General features: G+C 36.1%; 2 protein-coding genes across 5 annotated transcripts in view; one reads left to right on the top strand and one right to left on the bottom strand.

The window, feature by feature from the left end:
• The window catches only part of INSYN2A (inhibitory synaptic factor 2A), a 55,438-nt gene extending 50,312 nt beyond the window's left edge, over nucleotides 1-5,126 (bottom strand). For 3 of the 4 annotated variants that reach the window (XM_026704956.2, XM_087932536.1, XM_087932537.1), the window contains exon 1: nucleotides 5,038-5,126. The gene's annotated coding sequence lies outside the window, so the exon portion shown is untranslated. Of the gene's footprint in view, nucleotides 1-785; nucleotides 834-5,037 lie in introns of those variants that run through there. The other variant, XM_087932535.1, reaches the window with a different exon arrangement.
• The window catches only part of DOCK1 (dedicator of cytokinesis 1), a 399,928-nt gene that overhangs the window by 194,745 nt on the left and 179,595 nt on the right, over nucleotides 1-25,588 (top strand). The window lies entirely within an intron of this gene.

Genomic DNA, 25,588 nt, shown 5'->3' with positions numbered 1-25,588 from the left:
TGCCAAAGAACCATCAAATATATAAGTGAGGTACAATGAAAACAGACTAAGAAAAGCTGTGCAGGATCAGATGAAGGACCAATTTAATCTGGCATTCTGCTTCCTTTAGATTGTGAAAAATTGACAAAAACACAAACACACCTGGTACTGAGAATTCATTCATTCATATTAGCTCTGATATCAGAAATAACCGAATCATAAAAACTAGTACTCTTCATCCACCAGAAATGTATTGATTTAACTTATAGTGCATTTTTGGTTCCATCTCTTACTTAAAATTATCCATGTTAATAGTCATCACTGCATCTTATAGTTCACTTGACATAATCCTAAATCCTAGTCAGGATATTTAACAATGCTGAAACAGACATGGCCTTATCTCTTTACTTGCCCAACTTCTTTGAGTATCCTTTACCTCTTTAGCTTTGCTGCATAAGGGACAGAGTCTGAAAGGTAGAAAAGTAGGAGTGAGTGGAGAGGAATAACAGTGCTATTGTATGATTGCATTATGTCCTAGTTAAATGTTTTGATATTACTATACAATTTTGAGATTGTTTTTCTCTTTGTGATGGTTCTAGCTGCTCACATAAAATTTAAGGCCCCTCTCTTCTTGGTTATATATCAGATCTTCCTGCATTTTATAAATTCATTGTGCCAATAGTATGGTTGGCCTGCAGAATTAAAAGTAAATAGAACTTGAATGCCACAGTTTATAAAACGATTTTAAAAATGGTAAGCTGCAAAATGTTTTTTTTTTGGGGGGGGGGGGGAATCCAAGCACTTACTATTTTGAAAGTAATACATTGATTCCTTGGACTTCTTTAATAATAGGTCTTCTTTCTGTTGAAGATATAAAAATCTTGTTTGTATAGTCTACTGGGTTTTCTGAATACCCAAGACTAGATGTAGGTTACTGTAGTCTTTGAATTTTTGTTATGCCCTTAGCCCCAGGTTCTGTGAATTAAATTATTCATGAATGTACATTGGAGCATTAATCACTTGTAATGATTCATGAATGAGGTTATCTAAAAATGTTAAACCCTATGCTGTAATTATTCACACTGACAGTGTCTTGACATAAATCTGTTTGAAACTTTACAGTTGAACTGTGAAGCTAATTTATATAGAATTTTCTTTGAGAATTGTATACTGAAAACAGTTGTGTCTACTGAGCTGTCCATTTTTTTCCAGTGATACAGGCTTGTGATGAAGTTATAACATGAACTAGATCATATTAACCCAGCAATAAATGAACAGAATCACCATGTTTTTATATAACTATTTTTAAATTTTAAAGGGGAAAACATGCTACATGACTCATCAATTAATGCAGTGTCAATTGCATCATATGCTGGTATAAATTATTTGTTCCAAAACTACACTCAAGTGATGTGGCAAAATTTCATTAGTTTTATTACTTATAAATCCAAATCATCTGGGTATGTTCTACTTCACTGGTGATAGATATCACATGCAGTGATGTTAACTGTGTTAAGATATTAACCAACTGCACTCTTAATTGACTGATCAGTACAACATATGCAGAAGGATATGAAAATACCCAGTTATACATCTTAATCTCAGTGAGATTAATAGAGAATATTTTGCACATAAATGGTGCCTATGAAACATTTGCATGTTATGTTCATAACTAGTTTATAAAATATTAACATTTTAAAATTATATTAATTAGCAGTATGTTTTGTACATACTTTAGTCTGAAAATCTTCCTCAAATTGCAAATACAGATACGTTTTAGGAAAAAGAGATCTGATAAATGCCAAAATAGTAACATCAATGAGAAGACTAATTATATTATTTAACAATTCTAACAAAGTGATCCTTAAATTTGGGATTTATCATAATACCATTATGAACAAGATCCACAGAGCCCTGTAGAAGCATCATTTATAAATGAAAACTAGAAAGTAATTTCAGAAATATAGAACATTTTTTGCAATGCAATTTGGCAGTCTAGCATATTAGTCAGGTAATGTCATTTCAGTTCCTTTATCTAATATTGCAAACTAGTGTCAGATACACTGAGTTGAAAAGTTTTATTGCATTCTGTAAAGTTTAGGGACAGAATCATAATTAAAAACTATTTTGTATTTTTTTCAATTATGCTATTATTTTCAAGTCATATTTTCTAGATTTGAGATTATAGATATATTTTATTTATCTACATTAACTATAGCATTGCTCATGCCCAACGTGACTTTCATCAGTGAACTGTGTATTTAGTTTCATTATGAAACTTTAAGTTGTAAATTTATGATCACATCTAAAGTATATGGAAAATAAATTTTAAAGTTTTTGCAGTTTTTCATAAAGTTCTGTGTGTATGTTTTAATAGTGGGTACTACAATTACTTTTAAGGTAAAAATCCCTTCTCTTAGTTTAAGTTTTCTCTAAACTGTTCCTCTCCATGTCAACTAAGATTCTGAATATTAATCCCATCACATCTAGACACCATTATGTTAAAGATGGCTGGTTTTCTATTAGTGGTTATAGCTGCTGCTTCTGACTTAAGGCATATTTAAGAACTTTTAAAATTAGACTGCAATTCTTTATCTAGTGTTTGGAATAAAGCACTATTTAATTCAATAAGATTTATTGTGAATATATCTTTCGGATTGCTTTGTTATGTTTGATACAAAAATAACAACACTGTACTTTATTTCTCGGCCTTAAATTTCTTTGGGTGGAGGAATTCATTTAAAAAACAGTTCCACTTTCTTTTTCAATTACTTCACTTTTCATGGTTGCTCGCATCATTCTATTAATAATAGTTTACTATTGGATGATTTTGACTCAATCTTTTCCAGTTTGATATTTATCCCTTTTAACAAAATTGCTCACTTGCAACATGCAAAGGTGTTTCTGTAAGGATTGCCTTTTTAATTTAATGAAGAAACTAGTGTACTGAATATTAAGCACTTTAATTTTTTAAACCTTTGATCAGGGGTTTATTTCTTTATTATCATTATTGCAATTAACTGATTAGTCATTTATTTGTAAGAAATAACAATTTTCAGATATTTAAACGGTTCACAATATTTTAGATAACTTTGTATCATTCATTTGAAACTACAATATTGATCCCACTTTAAAACCTATTTAAAATTCATGCTAATGCAATGTAAACCAATATGAAGTTAATATTGAACACATGAATTCACATAAAATACTTTAAGAGAAAATTGTGCAGGTATTGAAAAATGCTCTAATGTATCTACTTAGTAATGAGACTTTAGGTAAATTCAGCACACCTGCATTTTTGATGCTTATAAATATAACAAAAACTAAAATTTATTTTAAATTTTAGTAATAGACATTCATCTACCTGTAACATGGAAGTATCATGTGCACACATACAGACATATGCAGCTATTAGTTTATCTTCCTAGTTTAAGATTTCTATTAAAAACTTAATAGTAAATTATGAGTAAATGCAGGATGATGGAATGGCCATATCATGTGATATCTGCCTAGTAATTTCTCATCCATAATCTTGATCCTAACCTACATACATACATAATCCTAACCTACGTACATTCCTAACACATGAGAGGTATGAACTTCAGAATGCAGTACGAGAAGGAGTACAGGGATAATTCTTTTATCATTTTGTTCATATACATCCTAGCATCCTACCTTTACTACAACATGCATTTGCTTTCCAGAATTGGGATGCAATGAATGATCTTTCTAATCTCTTTTCCAGCTACTAATTGGTTAAAGAATCCCCTATGTGCCTGTCAGATCTAACGCATTTCAATCGGCCAAGGTCGAAATTATACCACTTCATTGCCAGCTCTAGCTTTGCAGTGATAAGAAGAGGCTGCTCCTCCTTTGGGACAAGCTCTTTGGAGACAACATTCAGAGAAACACAGCATTTCGTTCCAGAGCTTCCTGGGCGTGTAAAAAAAACAGACGGGTCTGAAGCTTACATTTGAACTCTCCAGCCTTTTCTATGCCCCCTCCTCCAAAAGCCAGCTTCTCTTAGCTGCAATCTTTGCACCCAGTTATTATTGGAGCTCGCTGTAGCGTTTTATGAAGTGGAGAAGCTGAGGTCATAGGAGAGGATTTTTATTCGAGTGCTAAAGACGCAAGGAGGGCACCTCCCCCCTCCCTGTCAGCATGAGGCAGCAGGACGCAAGGTCCCGGCGAGCTGGCAGCTGTGACTTTGGATCCCCATACGCGCTTTCTGCCCACTTTCATTCCCTTTTAATGGGATTTACCTGCTTAATGGGGCTTTTAACGGGAGAGGAAGAAGAAAGGTCTCGTTCTTTTCTGAAGAGCAGTTCTCTTCCTACAGCCCCGGCTTCAAAGCCACAAAATCACACCAAGGTCCGCGGTATGTCTTTCTGTGGGAAGTTCTCTACCGCACTTCAACTTAGCCGCACGTTCATTTGACTTGGTATAAGTCTCCGTGTATCATGAAGTCCTCCCCCCTCCCCTTTCCAAGGGCGGACCTCATTTACAGTCTCGTTTTGTGGACGAAAAAAAAGAGTAGTACTAGCGGCAGCGGCTGAACAATCTTCAGACCTAGCGGAAGAGATTAGTTGTCAAATCTACGCCCGAGAAAAGGAGCAACCTCGTCCGCCTCAGCACTTGGCGTAAAATCTAATAGGCAAGCCACCCGATTTGTGGGCATCCCTCCCCCGCCTAGAAGAGGCAATTCGAGGACATGTGGAGTAGTATTTGCTCAGCTTCTCTTCACCACCACCCCCCCTTATTTCCCGCGAAACTTGTAAGGTGCCGTCGTTGGATTGTAAGGGGAGACACGTCCTATTGCATAACAAACCGCTTTCTCCTTCGCCCTCTCCCTTGAAATGTTATATGCAATGCTCATACTTCTCTCCCTGTGAAGTTTTAATTAGGCAGCCATGGTAACTCACTGTTCTCCCGAAGCCTCATTCCGGCATGATGCTGAGGCTTGTGTCAAGGCACTCTTGATCCTCGGGGAATCTGGGGGCAGCGTCTGCAGGTTCCCCAGAAATTTCGGCTGATCTGTAGCGCGAGGTTGCTTACCTTACAGCGTTTCTTTAGAAATAAGTAAAGGTCAGTGCGGTTCCTTTGCGATGATGCATCTCTATCGGCTCACTTCTGGAAGCTTGCAGAGGAACGATCCGCTCTCGCAAGAGCATCTGCTGCAAGATAACTACCGAGGAGATTTAAAAAAGAAAAAAAATGTATCTTCTCGGAGACCCTCAACCACTACCAACGCCTGCTTTTCTCTCGCTCTCTCTTCTTCCTCCTGGTTAGATTTCGCAGCCCAACATTAACTCATTCGTGAGTCGCGGAGGCAATTCAATGCCAGAGTAACGGCAGAAACCACGCAGTCCTGGAATTGTCCTCATTTACTGAACTCCCTCCAATGGGATCTCAGATCTGTTTAAAAATAAATAAATAAAACGAGGGCGGGAGGCTGTTGTAGGGGGAGAAAGGCGGAGAAAGAGGAGTGGGTGGTGGCGGCGGCGGGGGGGTTTCAAACCTGCCTCCCAGACCTGTTCACTTAGAAGCATTTTCTGCCGTTTCCACTCCCCCCCACCCCACCCTCCTCCACCATCACCACCGTCCTCCCGGTTTTGCAGACAGGGTGCTCGAGAAAGCTGGCTTTCCTCCTACTTTAGGCAACGCGCGGGAGAAAGGAGAGCGCGTGCTGCCAGCCTGTCGGTTTGGGCTGTGCGAATGCGCGCCGGCGCGCGCGGCCGCCTCGCTCCGGAAAAAGGGACGGGGGGGTGGGGAATTGCCGCTGGTTCTCCACTAGGGAGAGTTGGCGCCTTCTTCCGACGCCGGCAGACCGCGGGCGGGGAGTGGGGGCCCGGAGTTGTTGACTTTGAGGCGAGCAAGGCCCTTCAAGCGACGACTTTTTGGGAGTGGAGAGCCGTCGAAAACAGCCACGCCGCACCGGCGACGGCACAAAACTCTTGACTCTGACTTCCCCATCTGGAAACATCCCCTCCCTCCGCCGTTATTGTCCCAAAGGTGTTTTTTTTCAAGAGGCGGTTGGACTTTCTGGTTTCTCTTTGAAGCTGAAGAAATGTCTTGGATGAGAAGCGAAACGTCTTCAAAGAAAAACCAGAAAGTCCAACGGTCTCTTGAAAAAAAGCACCTTTGGGACAACCGTGACCTTGATGACTGAGAATCTCCATAGACAACCCGGTAATGCAAAATGTAACCAAACTACAATTTGGAGCTATAGGGGCAAGGATCATTTGGGTTCTTGACCAACAAGTAATGCAACTTGCACAATGAAGAAATGAACAGTGGGACCGAAAGCAACGAAACTTTTCCATTTAACTGTACTAAAACCTATCCACCTGACTTATGTTTAGTTTTGTATTGTGTCTCCTTATTCCAGAGTTTATTTCTTGAAATTATTTCTGTAACTACTATCAGAAAGCTGCAGAAATCTCCAGGCTGGTTGGGACAGTTCCATGTAACTTTTAGAAACTGCATTTAGTTTTCCAGGAAATATTGAACTTGAGTGGGTGTAAGTAGCACATAAAGGATATTTTGAATAATTTGCAAGGATTAAATGCACTGCAGTAGTTAAACTTATCAGTAAGATCCAAGGCCTATAAGATCTTAGGAGGCTTCTCTATTGCACGTGTTTAGATCTATTTTTTATACATGACTTATTCCACTGACAGTTTTTAGACACAAGTGGTTAAATCTCCTGTCCCAGGCACCTATCCAAGTCTTCCTTAATCTCATACTGGTAGCAACTGATGCCTGTCTTAGTGCTAGCAAGTGATTCTCTGTGGTAGGAGAAGCACAGTCAGGAAAATATATCAATTGTTTTCTTTGTCCCATGTTAGAATTATAATTCTCAGAAACTGCCTGGACCAGTCCCCTACAGTTTTCTTGGTAAGGTTTTTCATAAATAGTTTTCGATTGCCTCCTTCCTAGGACTGAGAGAAAGTGACTGGCCCAAAGTCACCCAGCTGGCTTTGTACCTAAGGCAGGGCTTGAACTCATGGTAGCTCAATGTCTTAACCAATACACCAAAGTGGTGTTTTCTTTACTCTTGTGCTAAAACTACCCAGACTTCAATGCATCAATCATAACCAGTAAACAGTTTTCCTACACCATTAAATAGGAAGCAGAAAAATTTTTGATTTATGATTGATTTTTTTTTTAGAATGGGAGATCTGTGGAATAATTTTTTTGGCCTGAACTATTGGTTGACTAATGTTTTCTAAGTGGATCGTTTTCATGACTTTTATATGAGCACGACTCATAGTTTATGCCAGCTTTGATGCAACCTCATCATAATTTCTGTGATGATTGCTGTAATATCATGCACTGATAAATTATGGATGAGTAGGATAACAGCTATCCTATTATAATCTGTTTATTAAATCTCTGCAAAGCATACATTGTCATTACTGCCTCATTCTAGCAATAAGACAAGATAGAGCTATATTTATTTTGAAAGGAACTAAATGCTGCAGTCATAACAAGTAGCTGGTATCAGCTACTTGTATGACTGACAACTACATGGTTCAACGATATAATGTTAACCTTCAGTGTTTACCATGCATGAACAATAAAAGGAAGTTTTTTACATTGTCGGTGTTTGAAAATGTTTTCCATTGCAATTATATCATGAATAATTAGTTATCTGTTGTCCTTATCTGCAATCAGGCTGCTAGATCTGAAAGGTGTTGTTTAATTTAATTAAAACCTACATTCATCCAAAAAAGTAGAGTTAGCAATGTGGTATGTTCGTCCAGAAGGGATTTTGCAATTAATGATAGTTTTAATTATTAAATTTTGGTATCATAATTCTAACTGCGCAGTGTCAGAATTCAGTTTGTTTATAACCTATTGATCTATTCTTCATGCATTGTTATATTAGCAGCCATCTTGCTTAATGTACAGGCTAATTTTGTTAGAGTGTTCATTTCCATAGTGAGGAACCTATAAAGTTACTTAGTTTTGTTTCAACTGTCTCATAACTGGAGGCTCACTATACATCATGGACCAACGAGCAAAGATGGCAAATACCTATTAATTTGGGTGACAAATCTCTGTGTGCTTTACATTCCTTGTTCTATTAACCAGTGTAATTCTATTCTTTCTGGGCATGTGAATGTATCTTAGATTTGGAAACATATAGTTTCAACTTGGATACCATATAATTTCAACTGGGAATATAAGCATCCAAGCCAAGTCCAAAACGCTGGAGAATTCCTGGAAGCATAGTCCTCAGTATACATAAATCTACACACACCATTTAAAAGAGACAATCAAAAAGCCAAAAAGAAATCAGAAATACCAAAACGTCTCTCACCAGCAATGATACAGATCAGCATAGATCAAATATTAGACTAACAGTCAAAAAGCAAGCAATACTCCAATCAAGAAACTGCCAAAAAACCCTGACAGTAAACAAAACCAAATCAAAGGAATTACCAAGACCATTTCAACCAAAACTGACAGGGCAAACCTCTGGTATATAAAATCAGAGCAAACTCCACTCCCTACTAGCACTGATGATGTTACATGGTTCGTTAATGAAATGTCTAAAAGAAAACAACCAAGCTCGGAAAGTGCCAAGAACTGCACATTAAATAAACAAATATTAAAATATAAACATAAAATGATAAAAGTTAAACACAAAAGTAAATATGGGGAAGGCCTATGTTTTCTGACAGAAATAAGCTGTTCACGTTTCAAAGGTATGAAAAATGCAAAAGCTATGCCAATAAAATACTGTGAAATAACATCTGGAGAGTCCATTTTTTCATTTTCTAGTACTTGCTATTCTTAAAAGTTTAAAAAGTAAATGCTGAAAGTTTCTGTAGCAAGTCATTACTGCAATACATTCTCATGTCAATTGTTTACAAATTTTCTTCTTTATAATTTGTCAAATAGTTTATAATCAAACAGTTATTCTATAATCAAATCAGTAATACAATTACATCAAATGTTGATAGGAAAAATAACTCTTCTTTGTCATGTTTTAATAATACAATAAATCTGGTTTTAATCAAAACAGTAAAAATCGAAAATATTCACAGAAAAATATTTTTGTAAGTTTTCCAAAGTAATGGTGGATCACTAGTAGGAAACCAACATTTATTCACTCACACTTACCAAGTGATCTTAGCTGTTTGTATTCAGATTAACTTTATTCACAAAGTTTTTTGAGAGATAAAGTGGAGAAATGGCAAAAGTGTTAACTGTTGAATTCCTGGGGGTGGGGGTGGGAAACCCACTATAAAAAATGTCCTCTGCTAATGAGAAATTACTTAAAAATTCTCATCAATCTTCCGCATATTCTTTATAATTCTCATCAATCTTCCACATAGTACATATTTTCCCATGGTACTTGGGCAAATGTAATATGCTACTTAAGGGATGGGCCACAAAACCACTCCTGCCCTTGGAGTAAGGTTAGGGTAGTATCTAATAACACTAATATCTGAACAGAATGGCAATAAATCTCTGTCATGAAAAATGTCTCTCCTCCCCCTCCCACTTACAATGTTCATTCTGTGCTGGAATTGGGCTGTAATTCCCATTCCTTTAAACTACTGTCATTTATTCACGCATACATCACTCGTACCAATAAGGCATCGCTTATAACAGTCATGTTTCTTTCTTTGCAATTTTTTAAATAAGGTATCTACATAAAGAAGAACCAAATTTGTAATCATGATTTTCCTACATATTTGTTCTTACTCAACAGTGTTGAAAACAGCAGTTTGTGAACAAATTTGCCCACTGGTGCGGGTGTAAGAATACTGGATGGCCAGTCATATTCCTCTCTACCCATAGAAACAAAAGGCAATGGGAATACAATATGTCGTTGGACAGTTTATTATGTCTTTTTGGATGCTTTGTACTCATGTGGTAGTACTTGTCTGGAATGGAATGTCACCACCAGTTCATTCTGGTGTTAATTTCCTTCACTTGTCATGTTTGCAAGCCAACACATCTTTTTGGCAAAATATCTTATTAAACTTATCTTTAGCTTTATCATTATGTTCCTTTTCTTGCAGCACAGTTGCTGTTGGTATGGTCAACTTCCGTGTGTCTTTCATATTTTATCTCATAGTGGTCAAGATACCATTCCAATAATGAATCATTCTTGTACGTGTGGAGGTCTAAACTAAAGGCATTAATGTCCATGTTTCTGCTATAGTTTGATAAGAGTTTTTGTTTTTTATTTACTTTAAATTAGCAAGCTGTCAAAATCAAATGATAACAATAAATTTTATTTCTTACCAAATGATGCACATTTAAATATTATTTTGACCACTTAGTGCTTTCCCTATTTAAATAGCTTTCACGGTTTGGGATATAATTACAGGCATAAAAATATTATCAAGACTGCTCCAGTTTCACTAGGGCCATTCTGATTTCATGTCAAGATTTTTGGCTTTGTTAAATTGGAAAGAGATAATTTCTTTCAGATATTAACTGTGTTTGACTGTTCATTTCTGCAATCATCTGGGATCAACAACTTTATTAGATGTTTTATTGAAAGTAATTATTGCATTGCTGCTGTTAAATAAAGTGTTGGTTTGTCTGCTGTGCAAATGTAGTTGCAGTTTCTCGTTTTAAATTACTGCAGTCTCCCTACCTTAGAACTGAGAATAATACAGTGTGTTATTCTGGATACTTTTTCTCAACTGGAGGTAGGTAGCTATGATCTAATTCATTCACAGTTAATTATATTGCCTTTCAATAAGTTATCAATAATCTGATTGGTTGATTCCTAACTAGTGTATTAAGTATGCAGTCAGCATTTAGAGTTTTCACTAATTATCAGATATTGTCAGCTTTGGAACAGACAGAATATCTAAAAATCTAATTTAAAATCCTAGCAATAAGACACAATAGCAATTACAGGTAGTCCTCGCTTAGCAACTGCCTTGGACAGTAATAACTCACAGTTACAATGGTGTTGAAAAAACAATTGTCTGGTGCCTCTGTCAGTCATGTCTTTGCCATTACAGTTAGTCAGTATGCATTGATCTGTGTAAAATCATTAGCACGGTTGCTTTTAGATCAGACTTTTCCTAACTTATTTTATCTGAATTGGAGTATAACTGAAGAAGAAAACATTAGTTTGGGAAGCTTAATGACTGTTCTAAATTCTGAAGGCACTGAAAAGGGTACTCTACAGTCCATAAAGCACTTCCAGCCATCGAAAAATGTCCTTCCCAGCTCTCTGGTCATATGACCGCATTCAGGCACTTGGCAACTGATTTACATTTATGACTGGTTAAAAAAAAACCCACATTCCTGTGAACACACATTTGTTATTTGACAGATTCCAGTGTTTTTTTCCCAGTTTCTGGCAAAAAAAAAAATGACTATTCAGAAAAATAGGTTTGCACTTACAGTTGCCTGATTGGCTTAATGACCATGTAATTAAGTCTTATGACCACATGATTTGCTTAACAACTGCTGTAAAGTTGGTTTCAGTCATGGGAGTGCCTCGAGTTACAACTGAACTGAAATTACAGTTCCAACTGCAGTTGTAAATGGAGGGTTACTTATATTAGTAATGTGGATTTTCATGTAATATTAGAACTTGGTGGTTGCCAAGTATTGTACAGTACTGCACTATTCTTCATCACAAGGTCACAGCATTATCACAACTTTATATTTCAGTGCAAATAGTTTCTAATGAGAAAAATAATGCAATGGAGCTTTTAGCTGAGACTATAACAGACAGGGAGAGGTATGGTGGAAGGTGCCAGCAGGCCACTTCAGGAAAAGAAACTCCATATATTGCTGCAGACTTCTTCTAAACCCTTTGCCTTTGCTCTGGGCTCAGATGGCTTTTTAAAAAAAATCTTGGTTCCAGCTACTTATGGTTAATACTAAAATTAGTATGCAGAAAACAGGGTTACAGATAAGCAGGTGGTTGTGAGATGTGTGTTTGGGGAACATAACTGGCTAATAACAGGTATAATCCTGCAGAAATCTGCAGAGCGGGATTTCAAGTGTGCAGCAGTTTTTTAGATGTTTTTTAGATGTAAGGACTTTTTATAGAAGATAGCAACACCACCTCCTCTATGGATTTCACGATCGGATCGGTAAGCATGATAGTCTCTTACTGAGGTAATGGAGTCAGGGAGAGATGCATTGAGCCATGTTTCACAGACAAATATGATGTCGAATTTAGCTGTATTTAGTAAGAGGAGAAATTCAGGTATTTTATTTACGAGGCTTCTTGCATTGAGAAGCTTCTATTTAAGGCCAGTTGTAGTTTGAATTGAGGTAGTTGGGGGCATGCGTGCCTAGTCTTGGGTGATGGTGGGTTACAGTGCCAAAGTCAGGAAAAAGAGGTAGCTGTAATAATTCATTAGCCTTTTGTAAGGAACAGCAATGCTACCCTGGAAATGATTAAGTGTCTTTGCTGGAGTATTGACCAACTGGTAGATGTACCCCATAACAGCTAACAGATCATCAGAGTTCCAAGGGACCTGATAGGTCATCTAGTCTATCTAGCCCTGCCCAAGCAGGAAACCCTACACCATTTCTGACAAATGGCAGTCCAATCTCTTCTTGAAAGTCTCAAGTGATGGCGTTCCCACAACTTCTGAGGGCAAGCTGTTCCATTGGTTCATTGTTCTCACTGTCAGAAAGTTTCTCCTTATTTCCAGGTTGAATTTCTCCTTTTCAATTTCCATCCATTATTCCTTGTTTGGCTTACAGGAGCTTTAGAAAATAGTTCATGGGTGGGAGTCGTGCTGGAGACTTAGGCTGTTGTAGTTTCAATTTGTATGCCCTAAGGAAGGCATTTTTTAAGGTTATGGCTTCCATGGTGACCATGTTCTTATCACAAGCAATTGTTTCTCAGACATCATAGGGTAGATGCTTCAGCTGTTTTTTTTTTTTTTTAACTTTGTGGCAGATGAAATATTACTTAAAATTGGAAAAAATCTCGTATCTTTCCTATGGTCAGATCACTTCCCCAACTACCTGAGGATCGTAGATATCCTGGACTTTAACAAAGGTGGTAGTCCCAATAAGAAAGTCTTACCGGGGCTTAAATGGAGCCTGATTTTAGAGGGCATGCGATGATTTCCCTGACAATTTAGTTGGCAATTATTTTACAACTGGCAGATCTATGAGCATGAAGGTGTTCACAGAATTAGATGAAATTAATTGAATAATGGAGTACAGGAAATGAAGTGATAGTGGTAAAAAAACCAGTAATGAGTGAAATTAATAACTAATAATGGCTCAGGTTCAAGCCTATCCAAAGGTGATAAGAATAGTGAAGTGCTAGCTCACCTTAAGGGTTTCTTGCAGAGTGTAAAATAACATTGTCTTGGGGAATCTTGGTAAATGTTACATTACAGCTTCTTCACAGTCCTAACATTTTGAATTGTAGTCTGCATTATTTTATGTATGATTCCTTTAGGACTGGCTATCAGCACTGATTTATACAATAACTTTACTTTGAAGTTGTGCACGCACATATGCACACACTATATTTAATTAACACTGTAAGTTAAAGTAACAGTCCTAATGGTTTTATGTGGAATCTTAAGATACAGAAGATAAGAGTACATAAACATTGGCCTAGGGCTATAGGAGAAATGCTCCTTTTCGGCTTAGAATGTAAAAGTTGTAGGCTTAATGCTGTCTGTACAGATTGATATTTTGAGGTTTCCATTTGTATCTTTGGTGTTAGATTTGAGTTTACATGTGTTTCTCTGTGTATAATGTAAATCAGAGAATAAAATTTCTGTTTCTGTTAATAAAATGAAACCTTGAAGCTATGCTAGAAGCATATTCAGGTTAGTTGTAGTACACATTACTAGTTTCTACCTAAATTATACTGCATCACATCTGGTTCTCTTTATACAAGCTTCCTGCTGATAGTTATTTGTAGAAAATTGGTAGCTGTACTTGTCATAGATGATAATGCTAAATTTTCTGCTGAAAAATATGTGTAAAAGCAGCTGGTTTAAGAGTAGGACATTATTTGTGTAACTGCAGGAATGCAAATGTTTGTACATACATGTTTGTACATGCATATCAACACATTTATTTTGCTATTACTACTACATTCTCAAGTAGATGTACATCCAGCAGAACTGTTCACATTTTTCAGATATATTATTCTTAGACTTTGGAAATCTTATAATGAAGCCATTGGAGGTTTGCAACATGTTTATTTAAAGGCTGAAATCATTATTTTAAGTCTGAAATCATTTGGACTAAATGTGCTCTGAGGTGCTTTCCAATTGTACGATTCCATGATATTTACTTTAATCTTGGTACTGTTATTGCTACATATATGGGGAAATTGTGTAGGTCATTGTTACATCTAGTTATGTAGGATGAATTTACTTGTCTCTACTTTAAAATCTGGATTGGTGGTTAAAGAAGCTAGCCTACAACATTGCTATTTGCTAGATTCCATCTAGCAAGGGACAAACAGAAACAGCCTCCCACAGATAATTAATTATTAATTAATTATTAAAATCCAGTATGGTCCACAACACATCACCATACTAGTTCTGAATCAGTTCTCAGCTGCTTGATGTAGCATAATAATGCATGTGCAATACTGTATAGAAATTCAAAAATGCTACAACTTTTATTTCTCTATCATTGGACAGGCAGAAGCATCATAGTACCATCTCAGTTCAAGTTTTCAATATTTTGTTTTTGCTCTGTGGTCAAACTAACTCGCTTCTTATTTTGTGTTGTTTAATGTAATAAACTGAAAATGCTTCGCTAATTACACTGTAAATGATATTCTCTTAGCATCTGTTAGAAAAATGTCAATAGCAAAATTAGATTTCCATGTTCTCAATTGTAAAATTATTGTACTGGTACATAATTCTATGCTGTTATATTTGAAAGAGAGAGAAAGAGAGAGAGAGAGAGAGAGAGAGATCCCAATTTCATTGCAGTTCATGACAGATATACTAATCCCAAGTTAAAATTTATTGTAAACTACCTATATATTTTTTTAAAAAAAGATAAAATAGAGATATTGATGTATTCCAAAAGAATTGACTTCAATCTGTGACATAGCTGCTCTGAAATAGTTTGTAATTTTTATATATTAACAAACTACATCAAAACAGTAAGATGATTCCACTGTCAAGAGATTACTGATCATCAAAGTATCATTGTAAATCTGTAGTAATGTTTAATGTAAATTCTGCCTTGTCTTATAACTTTGAAATGTTGCTTTATATCTGCAGTAAAAGATGTGATTTTTCTACTTGTTACATCCCTATATGAATTTTAAATGTCCAAAGGTATATGTAATGTACAATGACATACATGTGCATATAAATAAGCATGTACATCTGTACCAAAACAAGTTGGTTATGCAAATCCAAGATCTCTTCTCCAAAGGCATATATTCTGTCCAAAAAATTTTTTTGAAGTGCAATCTATTTTGCAAAACTTTTTTTTTAATTGCTCAAATACAGTAACCTTCCAAATCGTTTGCAATTGGTAACTGCTGGGAAATCCAATTTAATTGAAATTTTGATTCTCAAATAACAAATTTCTGGTTTATAACACCAGAAGATAATTGCTGGTTAGAAAAATCTCATCTGGAATCTATATGAAGAAGCAATGCTTTTTGCCATTTAATTTCACTATTCTGCATCCTGCTGCTCTGAACTGACAATATGGAAATAGCTCACAGGTGAATAGGCAGCTATTCATTTTTCATTTATATTTCAAATGACAATGGTGCTTTTCTTCCAAATCAGTCAGGTATCAAATTATTCCATAAGTTAGACTTGAAAGGTTTGTCTTTTTCTTCCACAAAACCAGTTTAGCAATTTTGAAGTTTAAATAATCACATTTAAAAATACGTGTTTCTTAAATTTTTCAACATGTGGCATTGTGTATGTTTGCTATTTATAGAAGGTGAAGTATATAAAACAATAGTTTTGTTAATATTAATGAATGAGGAAGAAAGGTTGAATCATCACACCTAATATACAGTGCTGTGAAAAGTAGATTTACTTAATTTTTTGCATATTTTAAACTACTGAATGTTATCAGTGACAAAATACTAACATTAGGGTTTTGCCTTTTTTATTTCAAAAATAATGTGCTAGTATGAAAAAGTGATAATTTCCTAAAATTCAATAACTGGTTTATCTGTATTAGCATCAACAGCATTCCTATAATTGGTTTTCAGCTTCTCACTTAGTCATGTAGAAAATTTGTTCCATTTTTTTTTTTTGGCAAATGTTTTAAATCAAAAACATTGGGGGAATTTCTAGCAAGAACTGCTTGCTTTCATTCCTGTCACAGCAGTTAGGAGATGCTTAAGTCTAGACTTTGATTTAACCATTCCAGAAAATTTGTTCTTCATTTATTCTCTTATAGACTTGCTTGTATGCTTGAAATCGTCTTGCTATTTTTGAATAGAATTCTCTGATCCAATGCACAATGCATATTGGAAGGTTGTCTGGACTTTGAAAAACACAGCACCCCCAATCCATGATATTATTACTCCTGTTCTTACCTTGATATAAGATTCTTATGGTGAAACATAGTGTTTGGTTCCCACTAGATACAATATCCATGCAGCCTGAAAAGTTCTGTTTTTGACTCAATTGTCCATGCAACATTCCTTCAGAAGTCTGGAGGATTGGAGGGTAGACGCTATTTTGCAAAGTTGAAATGAGCAATAGCTTCTAGAAGGATACAGTTTCACGGATCCCATTTTAATCTAGTTATTTTATTTTTTTATTTTATTTTATTTATTTGGCAATTGTTTACGAGATAATAAGTAAAAGTGTATACATAATTATGAATACATGAAATGAGTACATATAAGAAAAATAAAAGAAAAATAAAAGAAACAATAGGACAGGGACGGTAGGCACGTTGGTGCGCTTATGCACGCCCCCTACAGACCTCTTAGGAAAGGGGTGAGGTCAATAGTAGACAGTCTAAGGTTAAAGTTTTTGGGGTTTGGGGAAGAAACTACAGAGTCGGGTAGAGTATTCCAGACATTGACCACTCTGTTGCTGAAGTCGTATTTCCTGCAATCAAGCTTGGTGCGGTTAACCTTGAGTTTGTATCTGTTGTGTGCTCTTGTGTTGTTATGGTTGAAGCTGAAGTATTCATTGACAGGTAGGACATTGCAATGTATGATTTTATATACCATGCTTAAATCAGACCGAAGACGGCGTAATTCAAGGTTTTCTAGTTCTAGAATTTCAAGTCTGGTGGCATAAGGTATTCTACAACGAGTAGAGGAGTGGAGAACTCTTTTTGTGAAATATTTCTGGACTTTCTCAATTGTGCTAATATCAGATACGTAATGTGGGTTCCAGACTGATGAGCTGTATTCAAGTATTGGTCTAGCAAATGTTTTGTATGCTCTAGTTAGTAGTGTGATATTACCAGAGAAAAAGCTACGTAAGATTAGGTTAACAACTCTTAATGCCTTTTTGGCTATGTAGTTGCAGTGGGCACTAGCACTTAGATCATTAGAGGTGAGTATTCCAAGGTCCTTTACAGAGCTTGGATCATCAACAAGATCTTGACTATTCAGCTTGTATTTTATTTTTGGATTTTTTTTTGCCAATATGTAAGACAGAGCATTTATTTGTTGAGATTTGAAGTTGCCATTTGTTTGACCATTCTGATACACAGTCAAGATCTTTTTGAAGGGTAGCAGTATTGTCTGTGGTATTGAACAGCTTTACATCATCAGCGAAAAGAACGCAGTTGCTCTTAATATGATCACAGAGGTCATTTATGTAGAGTATGAAGAGAGTTGGTCCTAGAACACTGCCTTGGGGGACACCACTATTGACAGGTACAGAATTTGATAGGACACTCCCAATTTTGACCATTTGTTGTCTGTTTGACAGGAATGCTTCTATCCAGTTATGCAGTTGTCCAGAGATACCATAGGATTTTATTTTTAGTAGTAGTTTGTCATGTACCACTGAATCAAAGGCTTTACAGAAGTCTATGTAGATTGCATCTATTGTTTTGCCCTGATCAAGTTGTGTAGTCCATATGTTTTTGCAGTGTAAGAGTTGCAGATTACAGGATAGTTTTTTCTGAAACCAAATTGTTTATTGGAGAGTAGGTTGTTTGTCTCTAAGTGGAGGATGATGGATTGGTTAATAATTGATTCCATGACTTTACAGGTGACGCAGCATAAGGAGATTGGTCTGTAATTTTCAATTAGGCAAGGGTCTCCCTTTTTGAAGATGGGGATGACTGTGGCTTGTGACCATAGGTTAGGCAAGGAACTGGTCCTGAAAGATTTTTCAAAGATTATGCTTAGAGGTTTGGCTATGGCAGTGGATAACTTTTTTAAGAAATAGGCACATATTCCATCCGGTCCAATAGATAGGGATGGTTTTAGATTGCGTAGTGCTTTTTCAACATTGTCTTCTGTAAAATCGATATGTATTAGATCACTGTAGTTATCTGTGGTTCGGCTAGGAAATGCTGGGCATGATCCATTGCTGTTTACAAATACTGAGCCAAAAATGTGTTAAAGATGTTGGCTTTAATGGTGTCGTCGTTGCAGTCTTTACCATTAGGTCCTATCAGGGTGGGATGGACCTTGAATCTTTTAGTTTGTTGTTTACAAAATTGTAAAAAGCATTGGTGGAATTGGTGCTTAGAAGGTTTTCCTCTTGTTTAATGTGATAATTGGTGCATTCGGTCTTTATTTGGTGGCATAAATTTTTGTATCGGCTTTTGAAATTGGCAACGTGACCAGATTTGTTTTTCCGCCAGAGTGATCTCTTTTTGGATTGAAGTTTCCTTATTGTTATGGGCAATCTGTTTTTTTGTTTTGTTTTGGGAGTAGTTGTTGGTACATATAGTTTGATGACTCTTTTGACTTCAAGTAAAAATATGTTGTAATGGTCTTCAACAGTATTGCATCCAGTGAATAGAGATTGCCAATCAAGGGATGAGAGATCATTGTTTATAAGATCATAGTTGCCTTTTTGAAATTATAATTGGGGATCACATCATTGTGGTGGTTTTTGTGTGGACGTATGTTGAGACAAAAGTCAATCATATTGTGGTCACTGCTGGAAAAGGGTTCTTTAGTTTGTATTCCGTAAATTAAATTCAAACTATTGCAGAAGATGAGATCGAGGCAGTTGTTTAGTCTAGTGTTGTTGGATACTAGTTGTTCCCGTCCCAGATTTGTAACAGCATTGTAAAAGGTTGCATGTATGGTTTCAGTTGTACATTCATTTAGGGTCCAGTCAATATGAGGCAGATTGAAATCACCAAGAAAGATAAAAGGGTATGGGCAGGATGCTGCCCATGTTAGTAGTGTATTTAGCTTGTTTACATGTTCGATGTCATAATCAGGTGCTCTGTAACATAGTAAGAATCGAATTGTGATATTTAAGGATAGTTCACAGATAATGGTCTCAGGAAGAGCAAGCTCCTGGGTAACTTGGATATTTTTTAGATGTAAGGACTTTTTGTAGAAGATAGCAACACCACCTCCTCTACGAATTTCACGATCTGATCGGTAAACATGATAGCCTCTTACTGTGGTAATGGAGTCGGGGAGAGATGCATTGAGCCATGTTTCACAGACAAATATAATGTCGAATTTAGCCATATTTAGTAGGAGGAAAAATTCAGGTATTTTATTTACAAGGCTTCTTGCATTGAGTAGCTTGCATTTAAGGCCAGCAGTAGTTGGAATTGAAGTAGTTAGGGGCGTGCGTGCCTAGTCTTGGGTGATGGTGGATTGGTTGAGGTAGGGTTGTGGTTGAAGGTTAAAGCTGAGTTATGGGATGTGTGACTTACTTTTGATACAGTCAGCATGGTAGTCAATGTACAGGTCCTTTTGGTGAAATCATGAATACTGATTTTAACCAAAACAAAAGAGAGCTACAGATCCAGGAATTTGTGAAAGCCAGCTGGGTGACGTTGGGCCAGTCACTCTCTCAGGTCACCTCACCTCGCAGGGTTGTTGCGGGGAAAAAAGGAAGAGGAAGGTGTGTTGAATATGTTCACCACCTTGAGTTTTTTTGTAAAAGTAATAAATGGCATGATATAAGTAAACAAATAAATGAATAATAAAATAGTGAGAATTTACTGAAATAGTGTCATAGTTTTTAGTTATCTATCTGGCAGGGTTGATCCAAATCAGCCTTGGCTTTTTAACTAAATATTCATGCAACCGGATCTAGTTATCTTTTCATTTGAATTTACTGAAATTATGGAAACAATGGCACATCATATATTGGATGTTTTTGTTTATGAAGTAAATGAAATATACATCAATGTCACTATAAATTATTCATTCAAGCTTCCTTTTTATATTAGTACTGGTGATATATGTAGTTCACATTCTGCAGCACAGATACCCAAACATTTAAACCTAAAAGGATGAGAAAACTTTTTCACAGACCTATATGTATTTATGTAAAATGTCACACAACAAATAATGACACAAAGATAACAAAAATTATCATACTACATTTCCAATGTCTTTGTTTGTTTATTTAAAATCCTTGAATGGTGCATATTCTACAGGTTCGTGCATCTGAGCATTACTACTCTCCATTAATATTTGAATTAGTATTCCTTTGAATGTAAGTATTTCATGGCTGATCTGACAATACATTTCTCCTTGAAAAATATATTTGGGGATGTGGTAATTCACTGTAATTTTTATAGTGCCATATTTTCTTCTGCAAGAGACTGTGAACAGGGCCTCCTGATCCAGAAAATGTCACAATTGTCATATAAAATTTAGTTGTAAAAAGTGTTCATAGCCATAGCTATACTTTTTTCAGGCAGGAGTTACTGGAAGCTCCAAATTGCTGACAAGCTCTAAATAAAAGAGCATACCCTTGCTCATCCTTGAGATTGAATATCCTTGGAATCATGAGGCTCAAAAACCCAAAACCACGCCAGTGGATTAACACTTCTAATATATAATGGCTGTGGTGGCGCAGTGTTTGAAGTATTGCAGGGAAACTTTGACCAGAGTTTGCATTTCAATCCTGATATGGCTCAAGGTTGACTCAGCTTTCCATCCCTCTGAGGTCGGTAAAATGAGGACCCAGATTGTTGTTGGGGGGGATATGCAAATACATTGTAAACTGTCCAGAGAGTGCTGTAAAGCACTATGGAGCAGTATATAAATGCTATTGCTATATCACCTGTTTGAACTAAGAACAAGATATTTATCAATAGTGTAATAATATTGAATCCTGTCTCAGCAGGTGATATCCCCCAACATACAGATTTTTTAACATACAGATGTTAAAAAGCACTGGAGAGAAGAGAGATAGTCCAAGCACTGTACAAAGTAGAGGTCACCAGAAAAATCATTCCGTACTACCTCAATCCCTATTACCAAATGGAACCAACTTTTTAGGAAGCAAGTGGGAAATTTCTGAAGATCAAGAAGTAGCTGGAGGGTTGTTGTCCTAAGATCTCAGTCTCTCCAAAGGTCATCCATAAATGGTGTTGCTGGGTTTCAAGCAGCGTCAAACCTGATGTCCAAGACTCCAAATAATCTCCTTCTTCTAGGATCCATTGCAGTCATTTACATGACCAATGATCAGAACAGATCCAATTCAGTTTCAGGGCTGCTACTTTCTTTACAACTTTTTCATGAAAAGAAAGAGAGGGAGAGGGAGAGGGAGAAGGCTTCTTGAGTTGGAGCCACTGCTACTTTAGAAGTGACAAAACCACACCCCCTTCATTGAGGCATTGACTATTGCTTGGTTCCAACTCCGACTATCTGCCATAAGACCTTAAAACAACTTTCCGTTTTTAAAAAATAAATTTTTTATTAATTTTCAATAAACAAACATACACAAACAAAACAAAAAATGAAAACATAAAACTTCTTTTTGGAAAGTGGCTTAGTCCTGGGTTACATCTTTTTATACAGACATAAATCAAATTCATGCTCACATTATATACCATTTCATATCTTATTTATCATTCTACATTTTCTATATAGCTTCTCCCCTCTTTTTACTTTCTTAATTCTATCTTATTTATTTCATCTCAATTTAAATCGTTATGCTTGTATCATTTGTCTGTTCTATTTCAATTATCTATTATTTATTGTCATTAACACAAAATTTCTCCTGTAATCACCGAATGAAGTATGACGCCTTTATATCTTTCCCCTAAATTTAACACTTAAAATAATATATAGTTTCCATTCTGATTCTGCTTAGTACATTCTAAAGCTACATACTATATTTTAGAATAGGAAAATGATAAGTTTATAATATAATTAAAACAATAATCCATAGCAAATTAAACTCTATCATTAAATCTTAAGCATTTTACACATTCCTTTTAATATTTTATCCCATTTTATAATCATATAGTGTTTCAGTTTTCTAACATTATTTCAAATACAAATACAACAATACAGTCTTATGTACGTTTGCAGAATCTCTTTTAAAATTATATTTTTACCCATTATCTCTGAATAAATCCTGTTTCTTTACATCTTGTTTCAAGCCTTTGTAACTTCTCTTTCTTTTTTCCCCTCCTTCCTTCTCCAATCTAGCCTTTTTACCCCCCCGTCTCTTGATCTCCACCCTCTTAATCTCCACCCTCTTCTGTATTCCTCTTTTCTGTTGCTTTCTGACATTGTATCGATTTTTCACCTTATTTTTCCCTTTTTTGGTTGTTTTTTTAAGTCTTAGATTCTCCATTCTCTTTCCCCTCTTTCCCCTTTCTTCCCCAACTAAAGTTGTTTGTTCATTAAAGATGGCTTCTTCTTCTTCATCCCAGCCCTCTTGTAATTGCTGATAGGTAGAAATCGCCATTTCTAAAATATGAAAACAGATCCAGAAGAGCCCTTCCCTTCTTGTTTATCTTCTTTTAGCTTTTTGAATTCCATTTTCAGTTCATCAACAAGTAATTCCATAGTGAATTTTTTAAAAAAAACAACCCAAAAGTTTTTAGTATTTCAAATAATAATTTCCAAAGGTCCCAAAGTCACCAAGCACTCAAAATACACACAGTCTGTTTCATTTAGCACTTTCTTCTTTTTATACTTTCTCTTCCTGGGGTACAGTTCAATTGCAAAGTTCCAAAATGTATCTTTTAGAAGTCTTGTTACAATTTAACTCTAGTCTTTTAAGTTCCAAGCAGCCTCCTCCAGCAAAAATCTTAATGTTAATTCTTTTCCTCTCCCTTCCCACTTATAGCAAAGAGTAAAAAAAAATTTTCTTTTTCAATGTTCAAATTTTTTTAATGTCCCCTTGGCTTTAACTTTCAAATTTAATTACCTGCTGGTGCCAGAACAGGTTTTTCCGATTTCCATCTGCTATCATCGTAAGGAAGGAGAGGGAGAAAAAACAAACTTTCCCTTTTAACTTTCATCCGCCGCTTTTCCCAATCTTCTTTGGAAATGATGTATCTTTGACGAAATTAAAATTCCAGGGTATTAAAATGCTACTTATTATCCCGGTCAGCCAGAACTTTCACTTTTTCAGCTTCCTCCTGTACATTCTTATCCGGATGCAAGCTTCTTTGTGGCGGCCATTGCTGATCGCCACCGCCTTCGGAAATGGGAGTTAAGCCAGCTGAGGAGGGGGGTTGCGATTCTCCCGGACCCCGGCTGGATCTCCCCTATCTCCAGTTACCTCTATGGGGTAACTATTAGCCCCCAAATCCGGCTGGATCGGGGGCACTCCACTGGCGAGCGAAGCAGAAACCGCTTACAATCGCAGATTCCTGCTCCCGCTGAAGCCTTACAAACCAGAAACCCCAAAACAACTTTCCTAATTGTAAGTTTATTTTCTAAATTAGCAGTGGGGATTTCAGTTTCCCTACCTCCCAATTAATGCCATCTGTCACAAAAATGACATTTATTACACCAAAATAGTATCCCTTCAATACAAGGGAAAAACAACTATTTCTCCCTCCAGGATCATCAGGCAGTTTCAGATTGCCTGCTCATTCTCCCACCCCAACATTTTCTTTCATGGTCATGTACCATCCAATATATATCACATTAGCCCTTCACATTACATCTCTGATTCAAGGAATGTAGGGCCAGAAAAATTATAAAGAGCTGTTCATAAGAAAAGACCAATTCATGCAGTTCTGGACTTGTATAAAATCTCTTCTTTTTTTTTAACATTAAAAATTGTTGTGCATTACTGGCAACTCTTCAACTACTGCTGCTTCACAGTTTGCTTGAGGTGCTTGTAAAGTTGGTGAGCTGTTTAGAAAAATGCCTAAAGGGATTGTTAAAAAGAAGTTTGAAAAAGTGTTTTAAAAGTGAGACAGAATATTATTATTACTTTTTTAAAAAGAATAATGTTAATCAGAAGTCATTTTACTTAATTGCTTGGTCAGAATCATTTATTTATTTTTATTTATTTTATTAAATGTATCGATCACCCATCTTACCACAGGCTAACTCTGTATGGCTTACAATATTAAAAGAATAAAATTATAGAAAACCTAAACACATACAAACAAAATACTATGAAAATATAATATTACTAATACTAATATGTCAGATAGTAGCTAGGTTGTAAAAGAAATCTTATGACTCAGAGAACATTCAGAATCATAAAACAAGTAGAGTTTTATGTGGGTACAGACTTTCTTAAATTAATTTTTTTTTATAATTTTAGTTGTATAAACACAAACTTAATTGTATTGCATATTCAGTATTTGTTGGAGCTAATTGAATAAATCCCAACTTAAGGAATCACTTCTGCATCACCCCCTATTTTGTTTTTGTTTCTTTAACAGATATTCATGTTTTTATTTTCATATATTATATTTGCAGTTCTCATTCATTCTATGTTACCCAATGTTACTACTTCTTTCCTATAAGTCACTCATTTGTATATTCAACTGCTGTGATGGAATATAATGCCAGTGAAGTTTGATGTTTACTGCTACATGGTTTCAGAAGAGATTGCTGGCACTTCTGAGTCATTTTCAAAGTACAAATTCAGAATGGTCTAGTCCATGGACCGGCACTGATCCGCATCATGCTAACAACCAGTCCATGCAAACAAGCGAAGCCCCATCCGCGGGATTCAGGCAGCATGTAAAACCATGCCCCCTTCGGTCCGTGAAAAATCCTCCATGGAACCTGGTCCTGGTGCCCCAAAGGTTAGCGGGCCACTGATCTAGTAGTTAAAGCACCAGGATAATAAACAGAAATATGTTATTACTCTTGCTTATTAGCCTGGTGCCTTAATCACTAGACCATACTGAAAGCACAAAAGGAGGCTGAATGACTTTGGCCCATCACTCTCTATGCCCAACTCACTTCACAGGGTTGTTGCCAAGGGAGAAATAAAAGATTTTGTATGTTTACTGCCTTGAGTTATTTATAAAAATAATAAATAATAAAATTTATAAAAACCGGGATTCCCTGTGCTCAGTCATTCAGGCTGGTCATCTCATTAGTGGACTACTGTAATACACTGTATCCTTGAAAAGCATTTGGAAGCTACAGCTGATGCAAAGTGTGGCAGGGCAGGTAGTTTTGCCCCCTCCCAAAGGCCCCTGTTACACTAATGCTCCCTGAGCTGCACTGGTTACCAGTCTGCTTCCAGATGGAATTGAAGGTGTTGGTGATCACCTTTAAAGCCCTTCA

This window comes from Pseudonaja textilis, chromosome 4, assembly GCF_049901715.1.
Source record: "Pseudonaja textilis isolate UNSWEBS1 chromosome 4, rPseTex1.2, whole genome shotgun sequence".
In the NCBI taxonomy this organism is placed as follows: Eukaryota; Metazoa; Chordata; class Lepidosauria; order Squamata; family Elapidae; genus Pseudonaja; species Pseudonaja textilis.
This window is presented reverse-complemented; position numbering and strand designations above follow the sequence as displayed.